We start from the raw sequence: 6160 nt of genomic DNA, 5'->3' as shown, positions 1-6160 counted from the left end.
AATAAAAATAAAATAAACATCTAAACAACAAATCATTTACCTTTTCCATTTTTTAGTATGTATTTATTGACTTTCACTCTTATTTGATAATCCATCCGTTGCATATTCTCCACAATGGTTATAAATAATGTAATAAGAGTAAGACGAAATAAACACCACACGATGTCCAACATGTATGTTAATTCTACGGACTACTTAAAATATTAATTATTTTATATAGTAGAATGTATGTTTGTATTTTCTACTTACTAAATATAAGTTTTTTTTTACATTTATGTTTTCATCTACGACTCCTAAAATTACATTTAGAGTGCATAATATGATAAAGATAAACTGAAATAAATTTAATTTAAATATATTAGTAATAAATATTATGTAAATATTATATTTTACATAATGACCATAAAATATATTTATATTATAAAAATAGTTTGCTTTTGTTTATTTAAAATTCTATGGTCATTAGTTAAAACTATTATTTTATACCGGCATTCTGAAGATGGAAATACATAAATCGACGTTTTCGGCTATCTTTTTGTAAATTATACAAAAAGTTTCTAACTTGTCATTAGGGATGTTATTATTTTTTACGAAGACCTCAAACGACTCGTTCAATATACTCAAATACCTCTTTAACATGTAAATATCCACAGTGGTTTTAATTATGTGTATCTGTGTCATGGAAATCATATAATACATCCATATTAATGAATAAATATCGTGAATTCTTTTGATTACGTCGAAAGTGAAATATATTAATATAACAATAAAAAGAAATACATATCCCATTATCATCACAATTTTAACATTTTTTAAGCTGACGTTTTTGTGCTTTTTTAGTTCAACGTCGATATTTTTGAAATTGTCGATAATCTTTGCAGTTTTGTCACCATCCCAAAACAGAGAGGATAGGCAAGATATTATCATGCAAATTAAATAGGACGAGTGCAGCGCTGAATCACACACCCATACAAAGAACTCTGTTTTATAATCATATTTATACATTTGCTCCCTGAGAGTGTATGCGAATCCGATGCTTATACTAAGCATTAATACAATCCATATTTTTTTCTTTACTCCTATTTTAATGAGCTCTTTCCCTCTCCATGATGCGGAACTGATCGCAAATACACTATCGATTCTATCTCTGAACCGGAATATGTCTTCAAATGGGACGTCTTGCATTTTTTGTATTCTAAAAGTATATTCATGGCTATGATAAATGAAAATCAATAATGGAATGCTTTCAATATTTTATTCATTATCAAAGTAGTGTTTTATCAATCAAACATAATCTAATATAAACATTGTATGCTTTTATCTAAATTACTATAAAAACATACTTTAATTATATAAAAGGTCGAACTGTAGTATTATTGACGTTCGTTTTTTGGGTTCTAGGAAAGGTCCTTTTATGTTTTTTTTACAGGATCCAAAAGTGATGAATTGTTTTGCAAGCTACAAGTTAAAAAAAATCCGAAGATATCCTTAAACTTGTGTACTTAAAAAAGTGCAAAACTGCAATTGGATTAACATTTATTTAATGTTTGTTTACAAAACACATATCACTTTATACTAAAGCTGAAAATAATTGGAGAGACTTGTCATTCGGGAAAACATTTGCGGAGAGCATGTAATAATAATGACAGCAAACTCTATGTCAGATATGCAGATATGTCACATATAGTACGTCAAAGAGCTAAAGATGGTTAAAAATAAAAAAATCTCGTGATATTGGTTTAAATAATGAGCCTTATAAAACGTGCAGTCTTAAATGAACACAATTTCGACGGTAACACTTGGAGAATTATCTATCAAAATCAATACCTCCTAGAGATGGAGAGAAAGTGTTTGCCTCAACCACGAATGATCCGATCAAAACAGATCTATGATTTTGAATTAAAAAATATTACAATTTTTGAATAATGGCTACAACAAATAACCTTTAAGTAGACGAACCACTTAGAGCAGTGAACCCAAAGAAATCAGAAGATCATGGAAAATCTCATTTACAGGTAATCAACCTCGATCACGATATACAACCATGTTAGTACCCCAAATAACATCACCAATAACTATATTATAATAAAAACGTATGTATTTTCTGAAATTAAATATTGAAAATATATTTTTCTACTAGTAAATAACACATTAATAATAAATACATGTTATATACTTAATATGTACATGGTGATTTTTTTTGTATTTTTTTAGTATTGGTTGATACAATTTATAAAGAATAAAGAAAATAAATACGGCCATAAAACATATTTTCTATGTATGTTATACTTGTATAGTAACTTAATTTTAATTCAACTTAAATATTGCTAATGTCATGTTACTTTAACTGTATGATCAATATAATGTATGAAATCAAAATTCCAACCATTATGTATATGAAGCTAAAGTCTAACATGAAAAACTTGTATATATTTGGTTTTATTCCGCAAGAACGAAAAAAATTGCGATATCGTCCAAGTCCATCTTTTGACAATGAATCTAAAAAAAAATCTATTTATTTTTAATAAAAATAAAATAAATATATAAAAAATATAATCATTTACCTTTTCCATTCTTTAATATGTATTTATTGATTTTCACTCTTATTTGATAATCAATACGTAGCATCTTCTCCACAATGGTTATAAATAATATAATAAAAGAAAGATGAAATAAACACCACGCGAAGTTTAATATGTATGTTAATTCTATGTACTTCAAAAAATATGTATTATTTTAAGTAATAGGATGTATGTATACTTATGTTTTCCTACTTACCAAATATAAGTTTCTTTTTTCACTCATGTTTTTATCAACGACTTCTAAAATTTTACTCAGGTAGCACAATACGATAAAAATGAACTGAAATAAATTTCATTAAAATATATTAACAAAAAAAATATGTAATTATGTTCTACATAATGACCATAAAATATTGTAATGGCAGAATATAATGGACCATTTTTATTATTTAAAATTAAATATTATTATAAAATAGTTTGCCATTGTTTATTTAAAATTCAATGGTCATTATTACAAATCTATTTTTTTCTACCGGCACTCTGAAGATAGAAATACATAAATCGACGTTTTCGGCCATCTTCTTGTAAATAATACACAAAGATTCTAAACCATCGTTAGGGATGATAGTAGTTTTGACGAAGACCTCAAACGACTCGTTCAATATACTCAAATACCTCTTTACCATGTAAATATCCACAGTCGTCTTAATTATGTGTAGATGTGTCGTAGAAATCATATAAAAAATCCATATTATCCAAAAAATATTGCGATCTCCTTTGATAACTTTTAAAGTGAAATATATTAATATAACACTAAAATAAAATACATATCCCATTATCATCACAACTTTAACATTTTTTAAGCTGACATTTTTGTGCTCTTTTAACTCAACGTCGATATTTTTGAAATTGTCAATAATCGTTGCAGTTTTGTCACCATCCCAAAACAGGAAGGATATGCAAGATATTATCATGCAAATTATATAAGACGAGTTCAGCGCTGAATCACACACCCAAATGAAAAACTTTGTTTTATAATCATATTTATACATTTGCTCCCTGAGAGTGTAAGCGAATCCGATGCTTATACTAAGAATTAATACAATCCATATTCTTTTCTTTACTCCTATTTTAATGAACTCTTTTCCTTTCCATGATACGGAACTGATCGCAAATACGCTATCGATTCTATCTCTGAACCGAAATATGTCTTCAATTGGGACGTCTTGCATTTTTATATTCTAAAAATATATTCGAGACTATCGTAAAAGGAAATCAATTATGGAATGCTTTCAATATTTTATTCATTATTAAAATAGTATTTTATCGATCAAACAGTATGTAATATAAACAGTGTATGCTTTTATCTAAATTGCTTTAAAAATATTCTTTAATTATATTGAGTACTATAAAACATACAGTATGTGTGCTTATAGAAAAATTAGATAATATAGTCAACGTTTCATGTATTAATGGTAAAGTTAATTCGAAAAGTTTTAAGAGAGACGGCACCTTTTTAAAATACATCTAATTTTTTCATATAATTACTCTTAATTAATATATCAATACCTCTATTGCACTGGCATTGCTAGGGTATGTGCTGCCTGGGGCGATCCTTAAAATTGCCCCCCCCCATACATTTTTTTGCAGGGTCATAAAATTACCATTTCTTAAAATAATAAATTGATTATTGTTAAGCTCTTGCTATTCGTAGATTTACATAAATTTTAGTTTATTCAGAGTTAAGAACCACACTAGACGATTCCATGTCAGTTTGGAATCAAGAGTTAATCCCAGGTATTTGGCTAATTTTTGCCAATCGAGACTTATCGTACATTTTTAATTTAGAGAGGTTTTTAGTGGCATATGCCTGTTTTTTCTGATAGTGAACATTACAGTGACGCTTTTGTCGAGGTTTGCTGTTATTAGCCATATATCGATCATTTATGGATAGCGGTGAGTTTATTTTAAATATGAATTATCGTACGATGGGGGTTTTTGTAAGATCATTAAATTGCGGTATCGTCAACGAATAGAGCAATTATTATTTTCTTATATGGCTTGAAGGGTAAGTCACTAGTGAAAATAGTAAATAATAATGGACCCAAAATTGATTGCCTGGCAGAATGGGTCTCGGGCTCGATAGTTTGCTTTCCGGTTTAATTTTTAAGGAAAGACTGAATAATTTTGACCAGTTCTGATGATAATTTGTAGTTTATGAGTTTAAGAGTTTAAATACAATACCACCACGGGATACTGATAAATTATTATTGTAGGGGATCTATTTATATTTATTTTAATTTATGTTTATTATGCCCAAAACTTGGCAGAACTTTGGTAACACTTGCGTGACGGACTCTCTTCCATTGGCAACTTCGGTGGGCTCGTACGGTCGGTGCGGGCCTCGCGCACCGTCAGATCACACACTTTAGTTTTAACATGAAACTATAATAATATTCAATAAAAATACTGCTGCAGCGGCTCAATCTGTGTCTAATTTCTACATGTCACCTCCTGTCGGCAAATTAAATTGAAAAAATTCAGTTAACTGAGTCAAAAAAGACGATTTTCCTTTTTTTAAATAACCAATTAATAGATTTAGCTATAACTGGTTTGAAAGCTCTACGACAGTGTTACATTCGCAATTAAGATTTGATAGTTAAATCTAACAGTTCGATTTTGACATCCATGCCGGGCTACTGCTAAGGCTCTTTTTCTCGGCATGCCTTGCAATTCCAGTAACAGCGTCGTCAAAACTTCAGCTTCTACAGTTGATGCGCTTTGATGCTGACAAAAAATTATGTAAAATGCTTAATTTCTCCTCTCAATGAGAAGTTTGTGTTCTTCCTGTTTATATACGACTTTGACCCACTTGAACAAGGTTTTGAAGGAATAGTATAATCAAACGCATTACTTTAAATGCATTTATTTTTACAAAATACCATCGAGTGGAGTCGCAACTTGAATACCAGACTACGACTGTCGAATGACTGCACTATGCTCCAAATAAATCATAAGAACTTGAATCAAAAATAAATTTGTGCAATAATTTTTATTATATATATCCATGTAAATAATATTTAAATTATAATCAAACGCGAAGTTTTAACAAAACTAGTAATTGCACAACAAAATTTGCTTTTGGGGGATAAAATACCCTCCTCTTTTCTTCAAACTGTTATTATGATATTGTTATTATTTTAATATAATGTATAAGGTACTGCCAAATTTACCTTACTAAGACATAATACAAGCTGTTTGCATATTGTTCTGTAGGGGCTTGATTAAATATTTATTTTTTAATTCATAATGGCTAATATTTAGCGGTACTCTAGTAACAGTAATGTGACGGCGGCGGAAGGCAGAAACATTCTTGGTCAGAAGTTGGGAGATTAACGGCTGGCGGTGCCACGTCCATCGATCATATCTACCGCCATTTTAACATGTCAACTACATGTTTTCAAATAAATAATACTGTAGCGGCTCAATCTATGTGTAATTGTCACCTATCACCGTTCTTTGTCTTTAGAAGACGAACGGTGTAACAGTTTGAAGAAAGGAGGAGGGTATTTTATCCCTCAAAATTTTATTAAAACTTAGCGTTTGCTTATAATTTAAATATTATTTACATAGATATA

This window comes from Plectrocnemia conspersa, unplaced genomic scaffold (assembly GCF_051122295.1).
Source record: "Plectrocnemia conspersa isolate PC_06_02 unplaced genomic scaffold, ASM5112229v1 ptg000005l, whole genome shotgun sequence".
Taxonomy (NCBI): domain Eukaryota; kingdom Metazoa; phylum Arthropoda; class Insecta; order Trichoptera; family Polycentropodidae; genus Plectrocnemia; species Plectrocnemia conspersa.
The sequence above is the reverse complement of the archived record's forward strand: the minus strand, read 5'-3'. Positions refer to the sequence as shown.